This window comes from Sus scrofa, chromosome 8 (genome assembly GCF_054392235.1).
Source record: "Sus scrofa isolate SSC_HxYL_T2T_F1_AM1 chromosome 8, Sscrofa_HxYL_maternal_Yorkshire_Landrace_v2.0, whole genome shotgun sequence".
NCBI classification, from domain to species: domain Eukaryota; kingdom Metazoa; phylum Chordata; class Mammalia; order Artiodactyla; family Suidae; genus Sus; species Sus scrofa.
In genome coordinates, this window is record NC_139390.1 from 132,420,864 (window position 1) to 132,433,050 (window position 12,187).

The 12,187-nt window shown below is 37.7% G+C and overlaps 2 protein-coding genes across 8 annotated transcripts in view; one reads left to right on the forward strand and one right to left on the reverse strand.

The window, feature by feature from the left end:
• Positions 1-12,187, forward strand: part of LOC146401057 (uncharacterized) — a 499,586-nt gene that overhangs the window by 472,417 nt on the left and 14,982 nt on the right. The window contains exon 7 of the mRNA XM_084973438.1: positions 11,402-11,719. The gene's annotated coding sequence lies outside the window, so the exon portion shown is untranslated. The remainder of the gene's footprint in view (positions 1-11,401; positions 11,720-12,187) is intronic.
• Positions 1-12,187, reverse strand: part of GRID2 (glutamate ionotropic receptor delta type subunit 2) — a 1,344,144-nt gene that overhangs the window by 171,125 nt on the left and 1,160,832 nt on the right. The window lies entirely within an intron of this gene.

The following is a 12,187-nucleotide window of genomic DNA, read 5'->3' on the forward strand; positions in this document are numbered from 1 at the left end:
CTCTTTGCCTTCTGGAGTCTGGAAAAATGTCTTAAAGTGATGACTTGGGCCTTCTTAAGTAACCTTTATTTTTCAGGAGATACAAATTGGGGTTACAGGAGTATAATTAATGGTATTCTAAGTGGAATTTATTATACATCAAACATGTCCTATTACAATATTTCTATAAACTGTAAAGATTTTCTAGGGTCCATTTACCTCTGAATGGCTCAATACTGGACTAGATAATGAACACCAGGGAATAGATAAATAGAGGGAAGGGGATAGGTCTCATTTCAAATTCCTTTCTGTCATGCAGATGTTGAATGAAAATAGTTTCTCTAACTACTCAGGACTTAAGTGTTCTCATTTGTAAAATGAATATCCTAACATAACTCTTGCAGATTTTTAAACTAAGAAATAACTCATGGAAAACAAATATCTCACACAGTGCCTGCCACATAACAAATGCTCAATCAAGTGGTAGGTAGAAGTATTTATTAACATCACTATCTGGCTAGCAAATAATGAGCTGCACGATATATCTGCATTCTATATATTCTTGTCATGGAAATGTAACATCATAAGGTAGCTAAGCAAAACCTGCCACCTCAAGATGTCTCTTTGGCATGCGGATTATTTCAACTTGAGAACAAGACCAAAAAAGGAAGAATCTTTGACTTTGCCTTTCACTGTCTAAAAAATGTAGATAGATGAGCTGTTCCAGGGAGACAGTTATCATTTTGGATATCTATAGTTAACTAGGTGTGTGTTGGGGTTGGGGGTGGGGGGCGGTAAGAGGGGTATGGAACCCTGCAAAGACTATTTGCTAAAATTCCTCTCTTAAGTCTCATTGCCTCTGCATGGTCCACTAAACATTTGTTTACCAGTTTGCTTTTCCATCTCCATATCAATTGCCTTCTTCCTCTCTAAGGTCCCAAACCACTACCCTCAGGTTCCTCCTCTGTCTTTTGCTGAAGAAGGTATTTAAGGTGAGGTTTCACACATTTGGGTGAGTTACTCAGTTTTCCTAGGTCTCTCCCATGTATATATGTTATTAAAATTATGTTTGATTTTCTCCTGTTATATCTATCTCATGCCAATGCAATTTTTAGACCTGCCTAAAGCATCTAGAAGGGTAGAAGAAAATTCCTTCCTTCCTGACAATAGCAATGGAACCTTAGAATATTAGAATAATATTTTATGGTGATATTAATTACCAGGAAGAATTGAGGAATGTTAGCTGTGTAAACTTTTAGACAGCAAAAGGCTTATGAGCAAAAAGAAATCAGTGGTAAGTCACTTTAATAGCTCTCAAGAGAATCACAATGGGAGAGACAATAATAACTACACAAACTCTTTTACGGAGTTCTAACTATCCCAGGCACTTGGAACGTGCGAAAAATGCTTACCATGCACTCTCATGAAGTGTTACTCTTATCCTCATTTTCCAAATATTATAACTGATCAAAGATTACAGAGGATCAATAACTTATGCTGCAAGTAAATTAGTAGTGATGCTAGGTTTTGGTCCTAAGTCACAGACAGTAGAACTTGTTATACTTGTAGAAAAATTATGTGATAAGTGAACAGAAGGCAAAAAATTATATATTCTCACCAAAAGTGAAGTATTTCATTAGAGGTCAGGATATCCACCACAAAGGGTCATAAGAGAGATGACAACTAACTGCTGCAGAATCACATGGGTCACTGACAGTAAAGAGTGGGGAATCACTGTAGGCTGGGGTGCTCCTGAAAGGCTCCCTAAAGAGATGAAAGTCAAGTTGAATCCTGAGGGTTAGGGGCATGAGGCCACCACCGGAAGAAGGGCCAGCACTTCTGAAAAGTAAGAGAGGGCAGGATTATGAACATCGCTGAGATCCAGTAGGAAGACCTGGGACTCCAGTGTGTGTGTAACGTGGATGATGAAACACATGATCAGCCAGGCCAAACCTGGTTCCAACAGAGTGCTGTCTTGCTGGAAATCAGCTCAGGGTAGTCAAATTTCCTGATTTGTTTAGAGAGGCCCCAAATCCATGCCTTTGAGGGGGTATATCTTGACTTTTACTTCTTGTCAGGGGATGTAAATATTTTTAACCTCTGCTCAGGGCTTGGGCTTCCCAGCAGCACTGGGAGAATGCTCAGGCGTCCCCTCTGCCTGGCTGCTGGAGGCCATCGTGAGTGCGACTCTGTAGCCTTTAAGGGAAGTTGCTCACTGATTTCAGTGGGGCTGATGGGTGGGTATGTTATCGGAATGAGAGCATTAGCTGATGGCAACAGAAACAAATGGACAATTACTCTGGGGTTTGATGCATTTCCTGTTTCCCTCTGCCTTGAATAGCTACTGTAAAGCACAGGATATGAACAGAGTTGGCCACTGGTGATCTGCCATGTCTGTCAGCTTTGGCTGACAGGTTATTCTCAGCTTTGTAGCCTGATCTTTTAGAGTCTGGTATGATATCAACGAGAAGGAAAAGAGAGGCAAACGTTAGGAACACACTGAATGGGAATAAAAAAACTGTCATGCCAATGGCAAAAGAAATTTCAATGTGTCCCTGTAGGGTTTGTTTTGTTTTATTCTGTAACCTTTTTAATTTATACATTTAAAAACCACATCTCTCTTCTCCTAATCTCCTCCTCCCTCCATCTTCTTCTTCTCTTCATGAGGCAGTAATTTCTATTTGGAGAAACCAGCTCTTATCCTTTACCATGTAAAACATGTAACTATTGCGGAGTCATGGATCATTCTTTGTATTTGTTCAGAGTTTTCATGAAGGTAATTTCACACAAATATTTTCATTTCCAAATTGAATGACTATTGAATTGTTTTCCAGACTAAACATAAAATAACAGCAAATGCTAAATTAGGATTATCATCTCTGAATTTGGGGATCTTCTCTGGGTTTATCTAGTCTTACACAAATAATAATCATTTAATAACCATTATCTAGTCTTACACAAATAATAATCATTTAATAAGCACTTTTAGTGGTTTCATTAACATCACTTCTCTAAAGGAATCTACATTCACCTCACTGTGATTTCTCTTTCTTTTGGAAACTTACCTTTTTTTGTTTTTTATAATTTTTATTTTTTCAATTACAATCAGTTTACAGTATTCTGTCAAGTTTCTACTGTACAGCAAAGTGACCCAGTCACATAGATATAGATACAGATATAGATAAGGATATATATACATACACATTCTTTTTCTCACATTATCCTCTGTCACATTCCATCACAAGTGACTGGATATAGTTCCCTGTGCTATACAGCAGGATCCCATTGCTTGTCCACTCCAAATGCAATACTTTGCATCTATTAACCACAGACTCTCAGTACATCTTACTCCCTTCGCCTTCCCCTTGGCAATCATAAGTCTGTTCTCCAAGTCCATGAGGGAAACTTATCTTTTTTCTTTTAAATTTTGTTTATTTTTTATTTTTTTAATAGTTATTTCCCCAATACAATTTTTTTTCTACTGTACAACATGATGACCCAGTTACACATACATGTACACATTCTATTTTCACACAGAACTTATCTTTGATTGAATGCTTCTAGCTGTAATTGCCTCATTATTTTAGACATGAAATTTTAGCATAAGACATAGAAAAAATACTTATAATGTAATACAAGCTCTTTTTACCAATAGAATAAAATATTTAAATAGAAAGTGAATCCAAGAACACAGCATAAAAAGATAAAGAGTTGACAAGTATGAGAGGAAATGTAAAAAACACAGAGGTATAGTGATTTTAAAATCCCAATAGGACTAAAATAAAGCCATGGATAGATTTCAAGGAATCCTTGGAGAGAAAAAGAAATTACATCTTTTTCAGTAAACTCTAACTGAATTTAATAATTGCTTCCATGATGAATGTTGAAAAAATAACAGTAGTGCTGGTAGTACGTGTGAATTTATTACCAACAGAAAGTAGAGGTATTTTCATATGACAGTATACATTGCTGCAAGTATCTCAAAATATAATTTATGCTCATTACTACTTCAGAATTTAGATACCTATTAAATGTACTCCTAGATCATTCTGCTGATGCATTTACAAATAATTTTATTACTATATCATACTTTATATTATTTTGATAATTGAATATAATTGATTTTCTCTGTAATCCTATGAATGTAATTTTATATAACTTTAAATGTAGTTCCATAAGCTTTACCAGATTGCCATAGCAGTCTGTGGCACAAAGATTGCTCTACAGGAGTTCCAGAGGTGGAGAGCAGAGTCAATAAAGAGCAATAATGGAAGGAAACTTCCCAGGGCAGAGGAGATCCAAGTCTCTAGATTAAACGAATTCACAGTCAAGACTACGGGTGTGAAAGCAATTAGTGCTCTTGGGAGGAGATTGGGACTGTGTAGAGGAGGGGTAATTTACTCTAATTACTTCTTCATTTGAATTTTTAAAATTATCTGAATGTATTCTTGAATTTTTTTTTAAAGTACAAATGTATGAAGTTTAGAGAGAGACAGAGACATAGAGAGAAGAAAGAAAAAGAAAGAAAGAAAAAGGAGGACAGAAAGAAAAAGGCATATCAGATACCGCGGTATTACTAAAACAACTGCCCAAGCTAGGGAGGCTCAGCAGTTAAGTGCCACAGATCATGAAAAGCCCATATGCTGATTTAATGAATTTTAGTTTAGCAACAGGTCCAGTGGAATAGAAAGCTTTACTTCCAGACGATCCTTGGATTGAGCCCCAGCTTACCACTAACTGGGCTCACTAGTCTTGGGCAAGTTAGTTAAGTTTCCCCCATTTATAAAATTAGAGTAATATCTATCCTACAAGATTCATGACAGATGAGAACTAGTGCACGGAAATGAATGTCAAGTGTCTAGAAGAGTATCTGACATGTAATAAACATAAAAATGGCAATCATCATTATTATTGATCTTGAAAGCCAAGGCAAGCCATCGAAGGATTTCAGTTTTATAAAACTACTTAATGACCGTGGGATGATGATTTGATGGACTCCAGAGTCTGGGCAGAGAGCTATTATAATGAACAGAAGAGAAGGGAAGGGTAGGAGGAATGTTTAGGAGACATGTATGTCCTGAGTATGAAGGAACCATCTGGGACAAGACTGGGATATCTGGATTGGTTGACTGGGACGTTGGCATGGCCATCCACAGAAGGGCCAGTTTGGCAATGAAGGGTGATGAGATTAGTTCTGGATATATGGAAATTAAGATGACTGAACACTTAAGTGGTCCGAGTGGGCAAGTACAATATATGCTTAGGAGTAGGACCTCTGGGGCTGTCGGTTTGTCTATCATCATTTTAAAAGATGTTAGTAACTCACTGTTTGATATAGAATCACCGATGGAGCATGTGAAGGAGAGAGTAGAGGGCTCAGGACAGAGTACTAGCACACATCAGCAATTTAAGAGAACTGTTACTGATTTTTACTAAAGATGGATATTCCGTGTATAGCCCTCGCAAGGATTTTATTATGTTCTCTTACAAAATAAGGAAAACTTCAACACTAGAAAATAGCTCGATTACAAAGAAAGGAAGCATTCTTCAAATAAAAGAGTAACATTTAAAATCAGTGAGGGAAAATATAAAAGAATTAGAAAAGAGGAAAAATTTTAAAAAGCTCTCCTTATATTAAATACTTACCAAGAGGTAGAATTGCCAGTTTCTTTACTAATTCTGTCAATACCCCAGATACCTTGCTGTTTAAAGACCATTCAAATGATCATTTATTGTTTTCCAAGTTCTGTTTCTCAATAAACATGGTAACAATTTTATTTTTTACTTTGATTTGTTTACTTGCATAGTTACCGTATAAAGTCAAGAGACTCTAGAGGGCCAGCACCTTCTATTCAAAAGATTTTTAAAAATATGTTTTTTCCCAAGGTAAGATCATTTTGTAAGTCAAGGAATTTCTGGATATATTTTTACTTATAAAGTCATATTTTCCTATAATTGTTTCATTTGTGACCTAAGACCAGAATCTTAAAACCCTTTCCAATTTAATAAGGGATTTTTTTTCAATGTCTCTGGAAATGTTTCTCCATTTTCCATCTGCTTCCTGTGGCTCCTAAATCCAATAACACTGTTAACGGATGTCTTAGTTGTTGGTTGGTTTTACCACTCCTTTTCAAACTTCTAAATTTCTAGCTGTTGTTGCTATTGTTGTTATTTTTGTGGTTTGTATGCAAAAACCTTGAACGCTATGCATTAATTATTAGTTGCTAGCGTGTAAGCCTAGAGGTGAATTCAAATCCTTGAAGGAGAACAAGGTGTTTGGGAAACAGATTGGGACAGGATGGATCTTGTGATGAAGACTCTGGAAAGTTGGAAGAGAGGGGGATGTTTTATTGGTGTCTGATTCTGACCTCTGCTACTTCCTATGTATGCGAACCAAATCATTAAGGCTTTCGAACTTCAGTTTTTCATGTGTAAGATGTGCAGAATAAAACCATCTGATGGTTGCGGAGTTGAATGTTTGTAAAATACCAAGCACTATGCCAAGCACATAGTAAACAACACCCAAAAAGGACCACTACTGTTTCTCTTCTGCTTCCTAATATTTAGCATTGAGGATATTCCTAAGACCTGGGGCAATATTAATAATAACAGGAAAAAAGGTCCAAAGCATTGAGGAAGAAGAAAGCTAGTTATTTCTTATTTATTTTTTCAAGTCAGGACAAGTGTAGAAAACTAACCAGCAAATTAATTATAAAAAATAATTATTTTTGTCTTTTCTTTTTTTTTTAGGGCTGCACCAGCGGCAAAGGAGTTTCCCAGGCTAGGGGTTGAATCAGAGCTACAGCTGCTGGCCTACACCACAGCCACAGCAATGCAGGATCTGAGCCTTGTCTGTGACCTACACCACAGTTCATGGCAATGCCGGATCCTTAACCCACTGAGAGAGGCCAGGGATCAAACCCGCAACCTCATGGTTCCTAGTTGGATTCGTTTCTGCTGAGCCATGACACGAACTCCAAGAATAATTCTTTAATTCATCTTTATGTCTGTAGTAGGTTGAATAGTGTTCTCCCCCCCCATTCATGTCCATCTGGAACCTCATCAGAATATGACCTTATTTGGAAAGGGGGTGTTGCAGATGTAATTAAGGTAAGGCTGGAGGTGAGGATTAGGATAGGTCCTGAAGCCAATGACAATGTTCCTGTAAGAGAAAAAAGGATACACAGAGATACAGAGAAGGTGACTTGAAGACAGAGGCAGAAGAGTGAAGTGATGTTGCCATAAGCCAAGGAATGCATGGATCCACTAGGAGCTGGAAGGAAAAGGAAGGTTTCTTTCCTAGAGACTCCAGAGAGCGTGACCCTGCCAACACCTTAATTTCAAACATCTGGCCTCCAGAACTATGAGCCAATACATCCTATTGTTTTAAGCTAGCAAGTTTCTGGTGATGACAGTCCTTGGAAACTGATACAAGAGCATATAAAAATGTTTCTAATTTATCACCCTTTGAAGAACCTGAAGAGTTCTTTATTCTCACAATCTGGAGATTCTCTCACAATTTGATTTCTTTTAAGTTTTTCTCCTTATTGTTTCCTAGAGAAAACAAATCTATAACAAGGTCTCCATTATAAAAATGGAGTACGAGAGAGGTACATAGTTTTTTTTTTTTTTTTTAAATGTCATAAACTATATTTATTTGGGGCAAATGTCTGAAAATACAGCTACTTTTCATCCTACTCCTGATAAGCTTAAAACAGCAAAATACAATGAGGAACAAGTTAAAACAAGAATTTTTAGTGAAGCGGGGGCAGTGTGGTAGAAAGCATGGGGTCCGCTATCTTCTCCTTCCCCCTAAAAGTTAACATCCTAATCCCTGAAGCCTGCGAATATGCTATTTATACAAAAAAAAAAAAGAAACTAGGTACATTAAATGGATTAAACTGAGGATTTTGAGATGGGACATTACCTGGGATTATCCACTTGGCCTAATGCAATCACCAGGGTCTTTTTAAGGAGGCTGCCAGGAGGGTTAGAGACCAAGGGAGATTGGGAGATGTCATGCTGATGGAGAAAGAGGCCATGAGCCACGGAGTGTGGGTGACTTCTAAAGGTGGGAAAAACGAAGGAATGAACTCTCCTTTGGATCTTCTAGGAAGCACATGCCTCTGGCACCATATTAATTTTAGCTTGTTAAGACCTATTTCAAGATTTTGATCTACTGAACTATAAGATAATAAATTTGTCTTGTTTTAAGCCACTGTTTGTGATGATTTGTTAGGGCAGCAATAGGAAACCAAAATATGCAGAGCATTGATACAGGATTTTATGAAAAATTTAAACCACATCTTATTTTTTTAAGAGTTGACATTTTTATATTCATTCATTATAAGCAAAAGACAATAAGGTACCATCTTAGACTACCATAGATACTGCTTAGTCTAATTCATAAGCTGAGCATCACATCACATACAATTAGTCATCAATGCAGATTTGATTGAAAAAAATATTTTAGGTAAAAGGGTTTTGGACTAATAAACAAACCTGAAATTTAGCCCTGACTATCACTAGCAGGTTGTAGGCTTGGAACATGGAGGCCTTGGACATACATTGAGCTCTGGTTTATTATACCCCAGTAGGGGAACAAAACTTGCTACCTCAAAAATGTCTCTTTAGCATGCAGATTATTTTGAGCTGAAAACAATCTAGGTCCAAAAGACTTTGAAAGCACCTTTGACCATCCCTCTAACTGCCTAAAAGAAGGGTAGATAGAGGACATGTCCCAGGAAGGGGGGTATGACCATAGTTAATTCTTGTACTGAATGTGTATATGTAAGCAGGGAAACCGAGCAAGTTCTGTGTCTTACTGTCTCTGCATGGTCCACTAGACATCTGTTTACCAGTTTGCTTTTCCATATCCATAGGAATTGCCTTTCTCCTCTTTGAGGTCCCCAACTCTACCTTCAGCTTCCTCTTTTGTCTTTGGCTGAAGCTGGTATTTAAGGTGAGGGTTCTGGCCATTTGGGGGAGTCACTCAGTTTTCCTGGGTCTCTCCTATGTGTACATGTTATTCTCCCATGAATATGTGTTACTAAACTTTGGTGTGATTTTTTTCCTGTTAATCTGACTCATGTCAATTCAGCTTTTAGACCAGCCAGAAGAACCTGGAGGGGCAGGGGAAAATTTCTTCCTCCTTGAGTCATGAAACTCACTTTCCACTTTCTTCATTGCTGGATTTCTAATAATCAACCATTCAGTGCTTTGCAGAGTGATTTCAAAATGTGCTAAGGAAAGTGGTGATGTTCATTTAAAATATGGCATGGTTGTGTGAACATAAAAACTGTCTAAAGTATTCGTGCCCGGCATGGCAAAATAGTAAGCTGTTTCACATCTATCTAATAAGTTTTACTCCACACACCAGTCAAAGATATATGGCTGATGTAACCAGCCTGAAAACAGAGGTTCTTTCTCAAAATGCTCAGAATGAAACAATTATTGTGCTGTCAGTGGAGGTTATGGTATCATCATATTAGTATCCTTCTTCCTCAGCTTTTGATGGTGGAAAACTGGGGACGAGAATAAACTAAGAGTCCATTTGTACGATTTAATGAAAGCTTCCCCCCACCTTCTGCATGTTTAATTGACTTGGTGATAAAGCTGTATTCTGTTTCATTTAATGTTCTGGAGACTGTGGTCCAGCAAATGCTGGCAGCACTTCACTGAGAAACCTAACCATAACACATCAGGAAAAAAAAATATTTTGATCAATATTCACTGAAGTCACTGGCACTCATTCTCTTTCATATTCACTGTACATCTCAGTTCTCTTATGTGTCTTCTACAAAAATAAAATAAAAAGGAAGATGTAAATCTGAAAGCTCAGAGATGTAAGCTCAGCCCATTCTCCAAGATAATTTTTGGAAAGCCTTTCATACTCAAGAACATAGATCAGAGGGTTGGGGAGGGTCCAAATGATGCATGCATGTCTTTTCAGCTCCTCAGTCTTACTTGTCTTATGATCAATCAGTCTTTGGTCTGATAAAGAAGTGACACAGCTAAAGGAAATGAAAGCAGGATGCAGTTAGGATGCCTGAGAGGAATGTTAAGCAAACCTTGTAAGATGCCGACTTTCTCTTGGGCCAGACAGAGTCTAAGGGGGCTGGGTGTGCAAAGGTCGAGTGAGCAGAAGCAACTCACTGGGGAGCTAATAGAGCTCAGGTGTCAGGATCCCTTAGTTGTTTGGCAAGATGAAAATGTTTCAATTGCCAAGTTCCTATTGTGGCTCAGCAGAAATGAACCTGACTAGTATCCATGAGTACACAGGTTCGATCCCTGGCCTCATTCAGTGGGTTAAGGATCTAGTGTTGGCGCGAGCTATGGTGTAGGTCACAGATGTGGCTGGGATCTGGTGTTGCTGTTGCTGTTGCTGTGGATCTGGTGTAGGCCGGCAGCTACAGCTCAGACACCTAGTCTGGGAACCTCCATGTGCCGCAGGTGTGGCCCTAAAAAGACACACACAAAAATAATTTAATTGCAGTCAGTTAAGACCACTGTCATTTTCCACACCACTTTCCCCTGTGTTACACTTTCCCTTGGTCAGGTGGCAATGAAATAGCCTTAGGTATTTTTTGCAGCAGGCTAAGGGGCAGTTGACTTGGGTATATTTTTAAATAAATTTGGAAAAATTCTTTTAGTAATTTGCAGTCATTTCTATAGTTACAGCTCTCATACCTGGAATACTCCAACCATTCATCAGAGTGATGTATTGAGGGTCAGATGCTGAACTGTGATACGATCACATCCTCTATTGCTTGACATGGTAACAATGTGAATAGTTGAGGAGAAAATCTGTTCAAAATATTCAGAGCCACAACTAGTCTGTGAAATGTCCTTCTAAATCTGGCAGTTTATATGTGAAATAAACTTGATTAAGGATTTCCCCCATTTTGCAACAGTTTTAAAAATTTACATGTCATAACCAATAATGAGCTGTGAAGGTGGAAGAAAGCTATTTTAGACTGTCGATAATAAGAAAAAACTGATCTTGATCACCATGCTAGTGGAAAGACTGAGTTATCTTTATAATCTCTCTACAGAAAATTATCTTACAAAGTCCTTCATAAAGAGGAAATCAATGCATATACACATAGGAGATTAGAGGGAAAAAAACTATTACAGAAGCATGTTTGGCAGTTAATTAAAACAACTTAAGGTTATCTTTCTGGATTTTGTGATACCTATGGTATCAGCTCTCTTAAATTTGTAATGTGATACAATCTCGTAAATATTCATTATTTGTATCTAATTCAGGATTTAAATTTGATGGGTTTTTTAAAAGTAATAATTGTACAAGCTTTAGGACCCACAAAGCCTGGAAATGCTCTGATGCTAAAGCAATACAGATTTGCACAGTAGGCTAAAAAATATCATAACCATCTCTCAAATACTTATTTTTCTTCCCCAGGAAAACATTTTAAAAAAGTATACATCTGATGAATTGGGAATGCTTGACAGCAAATGTGAGAGCAGTCTTGTGAAAGAAGACAAGCCTTTCTCTGGAATGTTGATGGCGGTGTGGGCTAGCACTGTTAGTGTTGCTATGGTAGTTAAGATGAAACCACAGAAGAGCAGATAAAGAATCATTAGGTGATGCTGCAGACCTCTTGCAGCAAGGAAAGAAGCTCTCAAACAGCAGCCGGCCCTGAATCAAACCTGCAGCACAGACATCCAGAGAGCAATTACAGGAAAAATGCCATCTCCTTGCAAATCTTTATCTGCCTCGGTAATTTTCTTGGCATAAACACTCCCTTCTAAATAACTGTGCCCATTTTATTATTATCATTACTAAACCCATTTTCTTCTGGAAGTCAAAACAGAAAACAATATGACCCGAGTTAAGTAGATATTAAATGCGCATTTACTCCCTAACAATATCAGGACTTTTTCAGAAAGCTGACAAAAAGGCTTGTACACTTTATAAAGCACAGGAACTCTTGTGGTCTTTATCTCTTGATTTTGCAAGGGTACCACAGAAGACTTGAGGTTAACCTTCAGTTCCTGCTCATGTTAAGTTCCATGAGAGCAGGGACTGTGGTTTCTTTTTTGCTCATTATGTATATTCAACCAGATAATGGTCAAGAAATATATTTTGAGGGGGGGAGACATACAATTTTCTGATTTGTATCTTTTTTCCTGGTATAGTGAAAAATACAGGCCTAGGCAATTTGAATATACTTCTAAACTCTTTTTC